Source organism: Triticum urartu, chromosome 5 (assembly GCF_003073215.2).
Source record: "Triticum urartu cultivar G1812 chromosome 5, Tu2.1, whole genome shotgun sequence".
In the NCBI taxonomy this organism is placed as follows: Eukaryota; Viridiplantae; Streptophyta; class Magnoliopsida; order Poales; family Poaceae; genus Triticum; species Triticum urartu.
Window position 1 is genome coordinate 553,564,446 of NC_053026.1, and position 13,136 is coordinate 553,577,581.

The window sequence follows — 13,136 nt, forward strand, 5'->3', positions numbered from 1 at the left end:
TATGACACTAGGCATGCAATTGCAAGTGTAGCCCTCGACTACAACTACATGCCCCCCTAAACAAAATGCAACTGGGCTTTGTTTTGTCTGATGGGGGCAAAAGAGGGGGCCGTTGCATGTTTGACACAAGGCATGCAACTGCAAGTGTAGCCTATTCACTTCAACTGCATGTCTCCTAGCGCGGATGCAACTGGACTTTATTTTGTCAAATGGAGGCGAGAGATGAGGTAGTTGCAAGTGTATGTTAGACATGCAACTTCAATTGTCACGCCGAGCTATAATTGCATGTCTACCCACCCGGCTGCAACCGATCTTTGTTTTGTCAGGGGCGGTGGGGGAAGGGGCAGTTGCATATCTGATACTAAGCGTTCCACTACAAGAGTCGCTCCTGACTGCAATTGCATGTCTACCCATCCGACTGCAAGTGACCTTTGTTTCATTGAAGGTCGGTGGGAGAGGGGGACAGATGCATGTCTGATACTAGGCATGCAACTACAATCATAGCCCTCGACTGCAACTACATGTCTTACCACTAGTATTAGAGATGCATTAATTAATTTGTATTTTTTGTGTGAGTCTCTTTTTGCGTGAGGAATTGCATGTCTGCCACTAGGCATACAACTACAAATGTCGTTCGAACTGCAACACTGTCATGTTTTATGGGGGGTGCGACAGTTGCATATCTGCCAGTAGGAGGGGGTTGACCATCGTATCATTGTTTTATTTATTTTTATTTATTTTTTCATGATTGACCTTGAATACATTAATATTTATGTAAATATGCGATGAACTTTTCCGTAAACACATGATAAATTTTTGATTTAAATACGTGATGAACATTTTTATATTATGTGGTGAAAATTAAAAAAATGCGTGATGAACATTTCATAATATACAATGAATAATTTTATGAATACACAATCAAATATTTTTGTGTATATATACGAGATGATACAAATATAGGATGGCCATTTATACGCACGAAAACACAAACAATTTATAATTTTACAGAATATATAGATTATTTCACATTTTTAAAATTAATTTTCATAGTTTCTTTTGGATCTATGAAAAATGGCTGAAACATAACGTGAGCTGGCGCAAAACATTGATGGCCTATGTAAGGCAACTATTTTGCTGTAAGAACACATGCACAACCTTTTTTGTGTGGCCTATTTTGCTGTTGTAAAAAAACAAAGCCCAAGTAAGGGAGAAAGCCCACCAAAAAGAGAAGACAAGCTACGAAACACACCCAACGAGAACGACCCAGCCCAAATAGAAAATCAGTCACGCATCTAAAACGGAAAACCAAACGAGTACTACGTACGTGAGGAAAACCTGTCGTAGCTTTTGATTTTGTACGTGTTGACGTCAGCCGACTGAGACTTGACGAAGTCTCAGTCGACTGATATCTAGACAAACCCTAACGATTAAGGTCAGGAGGTGATTGTTCATATAATTTCCAAGGTTGTCTAAGGTGATGTTGGGGTTGTCCCATGGATCAAGATTAGAAAGAAAAACTTAAAGGTGTGCCTAGCCATACTTACGCTATCTCATCCTACTTTGATCTAAAAAAAGAACTTTAGAGTAATTCTTTACCACACTTTTAGAGGATATATAATATAGTTTAACTATGTTAAATGTATCGAGTTTGCACTAGTGAAAATATAAACCTTACCCCTTATTTCCAAGCATTGAGATATGATTTTACTCACTCTTATCACTGTTTACCTTGCTAGCCATATTTATTTGAAAAATATAAAAATATTGTTATCATCCAAACTATCGATCTACAACTCAAGTTATCAATCTCTTCGCCGAACTAGTGCACTTATACAATCAATAACTGTATTAGGTGTGTTAGGGACACAATAAACTCCTTGTATTTGATTGTAGAGTTCTTTGAGAGAGAACAATTTCAACCTATGCCTCCCGCGAACTAATAAATCTTAAGTCATCCACTTGACGGAAGTTGTTGTCGTCCTATAATCTCTGCGGATTGATGTCAAGTTGTTGTCGTCCTATAATCTCTGCGGATTGATAAACCTTTCGACGGAGTCTTCCGAGCAAGAAATTGGGATTATCCACAGGTTACATTCCATGACACTGCAAATAGAGAATTTCTTTTGTTAAAAGCCACTAAATAAAGAACATTAATACAATATAAAGCATAAAAACATGTCTAAAACCAATCCAATGTTTACTGCATTTGACATGCATTATTATACTTAGGATATTATCAGGCTTAGGGGTGACTATTTAAGATATTATCAGGCTTAGGGGTGACTATTTTCAAATAAATATCAGCTTACATCGGTCCTAGGTGATGAACTCATCTCCTTTTGAGAACAAATCGCTTCTCGTTATCTGGCATGCATTGTTATAACAAGCGAACAAAACTAGTTAAGATATTATTAGGCTTAGCGGTGACTTATTTTTAAATAAGTATCAGCTAGCATCGGTCCTAGGTGATGAACTCATCTCCTTTCGAGAACAAACCACTTCTCGTTTCAATGGTTTCACTCCTTTCACCAATCCTACACATATAATAACATAGCATTCATTCATGGTTACGGAGCAGAAACATGGGAAACTGGTATTAAGATGTGCTTAGCTCCATTGGTTTAGCTTGCTAATACTTTTGCGCAAAAGTATTAAAGCAATATAGAGCAAGCAGTGAAGAGCAATAAGGGCATCTCGAGCCGCGCCCCAGAAAGGCCTGCCCAGACGTTTTTTTTTTGCGCCGGCGCCGAAAAATCGGCCCAGTCGCGCCCTCATGAGCCCGATTTTCGCCGGCTTGGGTCGAAAACAGCGCCGGCGGACCCAGGCCGAACCCGGCGCGCTGGGGGGCGCCCGGGGGCGCCGGGGCGAACTGTTTTGGCGCGAAACAGCCGCGGGCCCGCCGCGTCAGCGACTCTACCCTCTTCTCAGCCCTTCGTCGTCCTCATCGCCTCGTTTCCCGCGGCGAATCAATGCCAAAACTGCCGCGCTGTCGCGCCGGTCAGCCTGCGCCATTGATGCCTCACGGGCGGCGCAGTGAAGACCGGATGACGCGCGTCCCTCGCCCTTCCTCGCCCGCCACGCGTACTCACGGCGGCTCGCGCACGGGCGGCGCCTCGGCCTATATAAGACGCGTCCCAGAGCACTCGGCGACTCGTACTCTCTCGCCGTCGTCGTTCCTCCCTCGCCTCTCTCTCGCCGTCGTCGTTCCTCCCTCTCCTCTCTCTTGCCGTCTCCAGCACCCATGACCGAGCGCTTCCCAGGCGACGGCGCGGCGGCGAACGGCTTCGGCCGCCGCCATCTTCACGAGAGCGAGGCTCGCCTCCTTTTCGAGGTCGAGTACCCGGTCCCGCCGGACATGCGGGTACCCGGGGCGTGGAGGATCAGCGCCGGCGGCGTGCCGGTGCCCCCGATACCCACCGGCGCGGCGCGGCGTGCGGAGATCGCACGCATCCGCTCGTCCCTGCCGCGTGCGGCGAGGGAGGGGCCACGGTACGTCCCCGACAGCCCGCTCTGGGAGCCCTACTTCCGCCGCCGTCACGCCGAGCAGCTCGAGGCCACCAACGGCGTTGAGCCCTCCGGCAGGCTCAACGCCGTCGGCCGGCGTCGGTGGTGGGGCGTTCCCGGGCGCACGTTGGAGGCCGTCCTCGAGTACATCGAGGGCGGCAACACGCCGCGCCTCGAGTACCCCGCTCCCCCGTCCTTCACACGCTGCCGGGGAAGCTCCTGGACCCCGAGGCGCATGGAGACCGGGGGGTCCTCCTCCTCGTCCGGCGGCTCCCCCTGCCTCCACCTCCGCCCCGTCAAGCCGGAGCCCCAGGGCGCGCCTGTCAGCGCGCGCACCCGCCGCTCCGGCGTCCGCATCGGCGACAACGCCTCCCCCACCGGCCGCTTCGTCCTTGTCGAGCCCAATCCGGAGCCCAAGCCGGAGCCCAGCCTCCCCGTGGAGTACGAGGAGATAGCCTGGCGTGGCTTCTCCGACGAGGACGCCCTGCGGTGGGCGCGGGACGACTACCTCCGCGACGAGATGGTCCGGCAGCGCCGGGCCCTGGAGGAGATCGCCGCCCGCAAGCGTGGGCGCGAGGACGAGCACGACGTCGTGGTCCTCAGCGACGATGACGACGACACCCCCGGACCGTCCAACCCGCCGCGCCAACCGGGGGAGGGATGCAGCAGGGACGGCGGAGGCGTCGGCGGGGGCGACGACGACGACGACGACGGCGGTGACTACACGCGGTTCTACCGCCTCCTCGGCATGTAGAACCGCGTGGGCGGGCGGCGAGGGAGACGGCGGGGTAGCCCGCGGTAGTTTTTCTCTTTTTTTGTAAAATATGTTTAAATTTGAACGAACTCGTCGATGTTTGCGTTAAATTTGAGTCGTGTTTGCGCCGTATTTGACTTTTTTAAAATCCCGTGGAAGGCCGCGACTAGGGGGCATCACGTCCCCAGTGCGCGGTTTAGCGCCGGTGCGTCCCCAGAGGGCGATTTTTTGCCCCTCCTGAGGGGCCAACGGCTGGAGATGCCCTAAGTGGGCAACTGCAACTTACTGAAAGCTTGGGATACCCTATGCCCGTCCGAGGAATAATACTTGGTAGGCACGGCAACAAGAGCACGCCCACATGTGTACCCCTGACCTGGGGCCTTAAGAGTGATTTTTTTTCGGAAGCACAACCGTCCTATTGGTAGTCCCAGCAAGACCTACAGCAATCTGAAAGGAGGAAGCAGCATTTCTTGGATCCTGGTTAAATGTCTTTAGAACTCCTGCCTTGCAACAATTGGCAACTTGCTTGTTGAATGGGTTGCCTGGAGGAAGATCGACAATAGTCGGATCTCTCTTGCAGCAATGGGGGCGGCTGCGCTTGAATTTTGAGCAATCGCCCCGCTTAGTTGCCCGAGCCCCCACAATCGACCAGATGACCTCTTTCTTTCGCCACGACCACCCTAGCCGCCACCCAGGTGCAGATATGGTTCGGAACTGCTGGTAGTTGGTAATTGTGACTGTTGCCTAGTACACATGACGAGTTTGAAAAAAGGATCATGATACAGCTACAGGGTGACTAGGTGTCCATAATCTGCCGATAACTGTACTTGTTGGCTAGGTTGAGATGAAAGATAGAGCTGCTGATGCGAAGAGGTGCTACTTACCACATAACCATCAGGAGTCCACGTAATAATATCCCATTTTATGGTGATGTTGCCATTTGGATCCAGCGAACCATAAGCCTCTGCGTGAACAAACAAACAAACAAACAAAGGGTGCACATATGAGATGCATATATGGAAACAAACTAAATATAGAAGGTGAGACACACCAGATGCACTCTATGATATCCTAATTCCAGTTTGCAGGATCTATACGCTTAAGTACACCGCTGAACAGCGGCGGAGCTAGGAAGAAAAAACTGGGCGGACCATCCTAGAGGGCAACACAAAAATAATATTTCTGAACTACACTAATTTAGCATGCATTAGCTGATTATGTGCAGTGCTGGTTGCTAGCTAGAGTAATAATATTTGATGTTTAGCAGATAATACAATCCCCTAGATGCATGTGGGATTGACCTGGTTCAGGGCTATCTAGCTAGCTACTAGCCTAGCTGACAGAGTAGCGCTGGAGCGAAGGAAATGCAGTGTAGCATGCGAGGACCCGAGCGACCCAGCGTTTTATGCTAGTGACGATGCAGTGTTGGACTGCACATTTTCTTTCTTTTCTTTAGACAATGTTGGACTGCACATGTGTAGTAGTAACGTCGCCGCCGCCAGAGGCCTCCTCCATCCCGCTCCTCCTCCCTCGCCGCCGTCACAGGGTGCGGCCAGGCAAAGCCTGGCCGGCGCTGGCGGCGGCGGGGCGTTCTCGTCTCCTCACGTGGTGGCCCCGATGCGGGACGGGGCGGCCACGGCGGGATGCGGCGCTGGCTGTGGGCGGAGCGGCGCGGCGGCTCTCCGGCGCAGTCTCGGCGGCGGCAGAGCATGGGCCGTGTGCCGGGCGACGCGGTGGTGGGGAAGCATGGCTGTGGGGGCGGCTCGCCCTCGTCTTCGATCTGGATCGGGCGGGGGAGGTGCCTGGTGGGCGGTGCGGGCTAGAGCTGGCGCGGACGCCGGGGGACGGCCCCGGTGTGGTGGTGCGGAGCGGCGCGCTCAGCCATGGCGGCCTGCTGTGGAGGCGGGCAACAGTGGCGTGGCGGCGCAAGATGTGGGCGCGTGCCATGGCGTGCACGGCGGATCTGGCCTGGCGGAGCTTGTGGGCTATGCTGCTCCTTCGGCGGCGGCTTCGAGTGGTGCCATGGGCCGGCTTCGTCAGAGGGGATTGGAGGATGCCGGGGTGGCGGCCCCGGGCCTGATGCCGCTGGGTCTTGCCAGCGGTGTGGTCGTCGTGCGTGGATCTTGTTCCTACTTCAAGAATCCACGCCGAGTGGTGGTGGTTCTGCCGACGAAGCGGGAGGTGTTGCGGCTGGCAGGTCACTGAGAACCGGTGGACGTCGACCATGGAGATTGTGTGCTGTGCAGTGCTTCGAATCTGCTCGGATTGAAAGGTGTGATGGAGCTCCGGGCGAAAGTCCAGCCCCGACCTTGGGTCGGTGCCGGCAACGGCGGCGCCATGGCGTCGTTCCCCTTCTTGAAGGCGTTGCCGTGGAGCTCCATTGCACGACTCTCCAGAAGAAATCTCTAGCTTCGGATGGTCGAAGCGGGCGATGACGGCGGCTATGTCGTTTCCTTCTTTGAGGCATCGCCTTGGAGAGTCAACATACTGCAGTTTGCATGGATCTCTTCGTCGTCGGGGACAGTGGACGTCGGGGCGGCGGCTCCGGGTGGTTTCTGATTGTGCGTCGAGATGGCGATCTCGGGAACAATGTGAGTTGCAGCTCTATGAGGTGGGGCTCTATCTCAACATTGGTTGGGTGGCATCCTTGTCCCGCTTGGGCGGTAGGGGTGTCGGCTCGGTCGATGCGCCCTAGAGTGGGCGATCTGACTTTATGTCGGGGCGGCGGCCCCGGATGCGGTGCGACGTTCGTGGTCTGCGAGCGGTTGCCCTGAGCAGCGTGGGCTGCGGGCAGCTGGGTTGTGCGGCGTTGCTGCTCGAGGGAAGCGGTGGTATGTCGGGGCGGCGGCCCCGGATGCGGTGCGACGTTCGTGGTCTGCGAGCGGTTGCCCTGAGCAGTGTGGGCTGCGGGCAGCTGGGTTGTGCGGCGTTGCTGCTCGAGGGGAGCGGTGGTATGTCGGGGCGGCGGCCCCGAGAGAATCACTGTGGCGACCAGACTTCTGTGGCAACGATGATGGTGGAAGCGATGTCGGCGACGTGGCAATGGTTGCGATAGTCGGCTCTTCTCCGGCGTGTCCACGGTATTGCCTCGGTTTGCTTGCTGCTGTGGAGTCGAAGCTGCGGCGGCAGGGCCCTGTGGTGTACGATGACTGATTGCAGGTGGCCCTTTCGGCAATCTTCCGTGGCGCCAGCCGTGCCTGGTTCTGTTCTTCTGATTTCTCCATCAGAGTCGGAGCCGCGTTGTCTGGCTGTAGGTCGACATGTTGTCGATTAGGGTGGGATTTGCCCTGTGTGTTTCAGTCTTTGGGAGTGGGCTTGGCCTTTGTTTCGGTTTTCGTCCGGTTTTCCGTAATTAACTGAGCAATTCTCTTCTGCTTAATTAATAGATGAGGCAACCTTTGCCTCCGTTTTGAAAAAAAAAAGATTTTCCTTGAGGGCAGGGCGGGCCACGGCCTGCTTTTTCCCTCACGTAGCTCCGCCAGTGCCGCTGAATACTTTCTAGCAGCAAAATAATTGGTCGATGTGTTTTTAGTAACTGTAAGAGCATCTACAACCGGACCTTTCATATCTATCTCAAATGATCGGGCATGCCGTCTGGTCACTGACCAGTCATAAAAATGCGATTCAACCAAACCCCTCATATGCGTCTCAAACGTTTGGACTGGCCGGCATCCCTCATATCCATTTCAAATATGAGGACTCGCGGACACGCCTGGGCACGACTGGTCAGCCTGCCACGTATGACGTGACCTCATCCCGGACCATCTTTTCTCTTTCATTATTCATTTTTTCGTTCTTTTTTTTCTTCTCCATCAATGACGTGCAAGCGACCGGACATATGAGAAAAAATATAAAAAATGTGGCTGCACGGACGAAAAAGGGCTTAAAACGAACACGCCCAGTTATTGACCGGACGCGTCCGCGGGCGTTTGAGGGGTCGAATTAGAGGTACTTGGCTGAAGATGCTCTAATTTTTACTAATTCGCTTCCCTCCTTGACAGATCTATCACCGCAGAGTTCAACACGAGCAAGTATAGAATTTACTAATTCGTTTCCCTCCTTGACAGATCTATCACCGCAGAGCTCGTCACGTGCAAAGTTTAGAACAAGAATCAGCAGGCAGTGGCAGCGGGGAAGCTTGACAGGTCGCTCGTCTCACTCTCACAGATATGGATAGCTTCCTAATTTGGCTTCAGGATTCGGACACTCGAAATGAACGGACAGAACTAACCCAGTGCGATCGAAGCCACCGACATTAGCGGAAAGGGAGTAGCATTGACCCGCGCGCAAACAGAACCCGGGCGACCGCCTCATCTCAGCGATGCTCGGCGGCGATCGGGATCCGTATACCGATTCGCCGGCTCCAGGCACGACGATGGGGCACAAGAGAGGGAGAGAAGGACCGGTGTGGGTGGGAATGGGAGGAGCCGAACCTGTGGTGGCCGGTGCCGAGAAGAACAGCATGACCGCGAGCAGCACGGTGCAGCAGGCCGCGGCTCTGGAGCTCCCGGTGACGCCCGCAACCGCCGCCATTTCCTCACCCGCTGCTCTACCGACACTCTCCCTTCTTTTTTGGCGACTATGCAAAAGATATGCGTATCTTTGCTTATGCTTTGTCGGTTGCGTGTGAATTCGAGTGGATTGAAGGGGTTTGAGGGGATTTAGACTTCTTACAAGTCAAAATACGAACCAATTCTTGTCAATCCCCTCCAATCCTCTTGGGGAAAGGATTAACCAAACAAGCCTTTATAGGGGCAGAATGAGTAATGAGTTGAATATCACAGTAGTCAAAGCTTCATGTCAACGGGGCTTTTGGGGCCAAGCGAGGAGGCAGGAGTCTTCTTTGACAATGGAGCTGGGCCGACGTGTGGGGCTGCTGGTGATTAGGCGACGGCGTGCCCTTGTCGTCGGACGTGTTGATTCAGTGCAGGCATTCTCCTTCTTACCTGCGCTGAGGACCCTTTCGGTCTCCAAGCTATGCTTCTCCCTGTCGATCCTTTTCTAGCTCTAGATTGTTACAAACTGAGAACGAGTCACTTTTTACAGCTCGACTTTAAGCTTCACTCAGTTTATGCTTGCTTGAATTTTAAATTTTTAATATAAATTGAGCCGAGTCTAATCCAACTCACTCGAACTGGACTCGTTTACAGACCTACTTCCCGTTGAAGACCCAGCTGTTGCGAAGCTTCCAAATTTTGTAGGCTGTGATGATGAGTACGAAGGCAATGCTGCGACCCAGGTGGGTAAACCGCCGTTTGGGAGAGTAGCTATCGAACAATACCATGCCAGAACCTGAAGCATCAAGCGGATACAATCACAATGAATGAAAACCCGGCCTCTGTATAAGGTAGGATGCCCACAGTCAATACTAACAAATAAGAACTCACGCCGATAAAAAGCAAAGTCATAAAAGACCGAAGCTATGCCTTGACAGAGAAAAAAAAGAAAAAACATGAAGCGATCAAACAATGATAGACGATATGCAACAACATCCGTGTGTTTTGGTTTGTGCAAACGGGCGAGGCTCTGTTCCAAGAGAGTCAACTTATTTTCGTTTGATCCGGCACTTGTGGTCGAAAGAACTTAGGTCTATTTGCAAAAAAAAAAAGAACTTAGGTCTTGAATTGATGTTGTCCTCCATATTATATCAAACCAATCTTCGTTAACTTCATATATGTGCTGAATTATTCATCGGTGCAAATTATACACACTATTACACATGCCACTTTATTCATCGTTCGCCACCTGCGTACACTTATTTATTTATACAACTGCATGGAGGTGATCCATTTTAAACACACGCAATATATCACTTCGGTAGAGTGGCGCGAACGCATACACAGCGTGCTCACTTGCCATGGCCGCTGCCAGCGTAGGAGCCAGCCCTGGACCCCGCGTACGAGCCGGCCCCGGACCCCCCATGCGGGCCAGCACCAGACCCTGCGTACGAGCCAGCCTCGGAGCCGGCGTACGAGCCGGCGCCGGAGCCTCCGTTCCCGGCGTTGGAGCCCGCGTAGGAGCCAGCTCGTGAGCCGGCGTACGACCCTGCGTCGCCTGGCCCTGCGTTCGAGCCCGCGCCCGACTCGGCGTACGAGCCTGCACTTGACCCTGCTGAGCCAGAGCCAGAGCCCGACCTTGAGCCTGAGCCGGACCAAGACCCGGACCCGGAACCTGAGCCTGACCCGGACCCGGACCCAGACCCAGACCCAGACCCAGAGTAAGACCCGGACCCTGACCCGGAGCCAGAGCCAGAGCCGCCACCGCCAATGCCGACACCGATTCCTGAGCCGATCCCCACGCCGCCACCGGTGCCGACTCCTAGACCGCCGCCCGTGCCGACCCCGAGGCCGCCGCCGCCGCCGAGGCCGAGGCCCAGCCCCAGGTCCTTCCGGGCAGCGCGACCCTCAGTCGCGAGGACAAATGCTGCCAGGACGGCAGCGCCAAACACAATGGCCTTCACGTGACAAGCCATGGCGTGAGGCCGGCCGGTGCACCTCCTGATTGGCTTCTCCTCGCCTCTCAACCTTTGCTGCAGCTCTGGAACTAGAAGTATGATGATCGATGCAAAGATGATGGGACGCCGCGGCGGAATTTATAGGATGCATTGATGCGACACGATAACACGGCGGGTTAGTGGGGTTTGGATCGGTGGCGACGGCCTGTGGCAGCGGCCGGCTACGTGCGCGCTCTGGCTGGCTAGTGGAGCAATCCGTCCGCGCAGATTGGGGGTGGGCTTCCGCACGCCGCTCGACACGCACGTCCGGACTCCGCGTGCCGCTGGAAGTGAACGGCGGGCTCTGCTGCGAGTGCGCGGGGATCATCGTGCCTCACGGAACGCACGAAGCGGCCGGACGTGTTATGTGGACGCCCACCGTGGGTGTTCGTACGTTCTGATTGTAGCAGTATGTGCGAAGGATCATCGGTTGATGATGAGCGTTGATTGGATGGTTCGAGAAAGGCAGTATTATAGCTTGTCTTATCTCTGACTTATCTTGCTGACCTGATCGGTTGTGCGCGTCATCGATTGATTAGCTAGTAAGTCAATTTTTCAGACCACGATTAGGGGGTAGATAAGTAGTGCTCCGTATGAAGGACTGCTTGCGGTGATTTGGACTTTGTACCAAGCTAGTGTTCGCCTGCTCGGCCAGTTTCTCTTTTCAGGTTGTCCAATGTGTTTTGAATTGGATAAGCACTTCAGCACTAGTTCTTGGACTGGACGTCCTAATCGTTTACCTTCCTAAATACTCCCTCCGTTCGGAATTACTTATCGTAAAAATAGATATATTTAATTCCAGATACATCCACATTCGAAACAAGTAATTTCGAACAGAGGGAGTACGTGGGACTTATCAGGGTCCTTTGACTTTTGACGTGCCGGGCGTCAGTCTAAATTCGGCCGGCCGCCTAGTAGCCGACCCAATCATGTGAGACCGTCTGATTGTTGCGCCTATGCTTGTTTTCTACGGGGAAATATCGGCAAAAAATTCACATACTTATTGGACAAGGAGCATCTATCACTATATCCTGAATTTGAAGATAATGAAATTGTCATGAATGAGAATGAACCGTCATCAGCTCAAGCACAAGAGAAAAGAGCTAAAGCTAAGGCTGAGAAAGTTGCCAAGATGCCTAGTTTAGAAGAAGTATCTCAAGTTTTCCTGAAGAACAAGCAAGATCGGCTTGCATACCTGATCCAATCTACTTTGAGGATTGAGAAGGGCTTGGCCACCCTGACTCAGAATCAGGAGAGCTTGGAGAGGATTGTTGAGACGAATTTTTATGATCTTGACCTCAAAGTAACTGAGATACAGACTGCAGTTGAGCAGTTCTAGGAGGAAGCAGAAGAAAGGAGAGGGAAGGGCACCACTGATGCTTTTCAACGAGTACCAAGGAGTCAGAGGTCTGCTGCAGTGTCTGTAGCTGATTCTAGAACTACATCATCTGCACCAGCAGCTACAACTTCAGTACCACCTCCAGCAGCCACTCCACCAGCTCCAACTACATCGACAGATGCCTTCATCCTTGGAGTTTTCTCTACACCACCTCCCGAAGACCAAGCCTGAGAGACGCATAGCACTATGCATTTTCAAACTTTTTGGTAACTTTTTGCCAAAGCGGGATAAATATGTATAGATCATAGGCTTCGAGAGAGGGTGTTTTACCCTTTATCTCTCTTGTTTTTTGTTGAACCTTTTTTATGCGCTTGGTTGATACACTATGTCTTTGCCTGTGTGAGATACTTGTTTGATCATGTGATTGATCATATGCTACCTTAATGCTTGCTTGGATGATATTATCTCTTATATTTCATATATGATCATTCACTTTGCTTGGTGATGAGTGCATGCTTTTAATTTCCATCATTTTGAGCGCTCCATCAAGATGTATGTGACATGGAAGAGTGACCCATGATCCTAATTGATTGTGCATTTGCATTCAAAAGCAAATTTTAAATAATGCACAAATTTAGGGGGAGCTCTTGCTTATCACATACTTCTCAAAGCGACGATGTATTTCAATCTTATAATCATTTGTCGAAGCTTTGATCTATATGTTGTCATCAATTATCAAAAAGGGGGAGATTGAAAGTGCAGCTATCCCTGGGTGGTTTTGGTAATTCCTAACAGCATATAGCTCATTGAGCTAATACCATTTCAAGGTAAATATTTCAGGAAAGCTCAATGATTGACATGGCATGGATTAGAAATGTGGACCCCTCAAAATGCTAAGGACAAAAGATTGGCTCAAGCTCCAAAGCTCAAGACTCTACATTTTACCTTTTAGTGACCCAAGATCACATTGAGTCCATAGGAAAAGCCAATACTATTAAAAAAGGATGAGGTGTTGCTTAATGGGTTACTTGCTCAAAATGCTT

The 13,136-nt window shown here is 51.8% G+C and overlaps 1 pseudogene; it reads right to left on the reverse strand.

Moving 5' to 3' along the window:
- Positions 1-1,783: 1,783 nt before the first annotated feature.
- On the reverse strand, positions 1,784-9,032 carry LOC125505977 (annotated as a pseudogene).
- Positions 9,033-13,136: the final 4,104 nt, after the last annotated feature.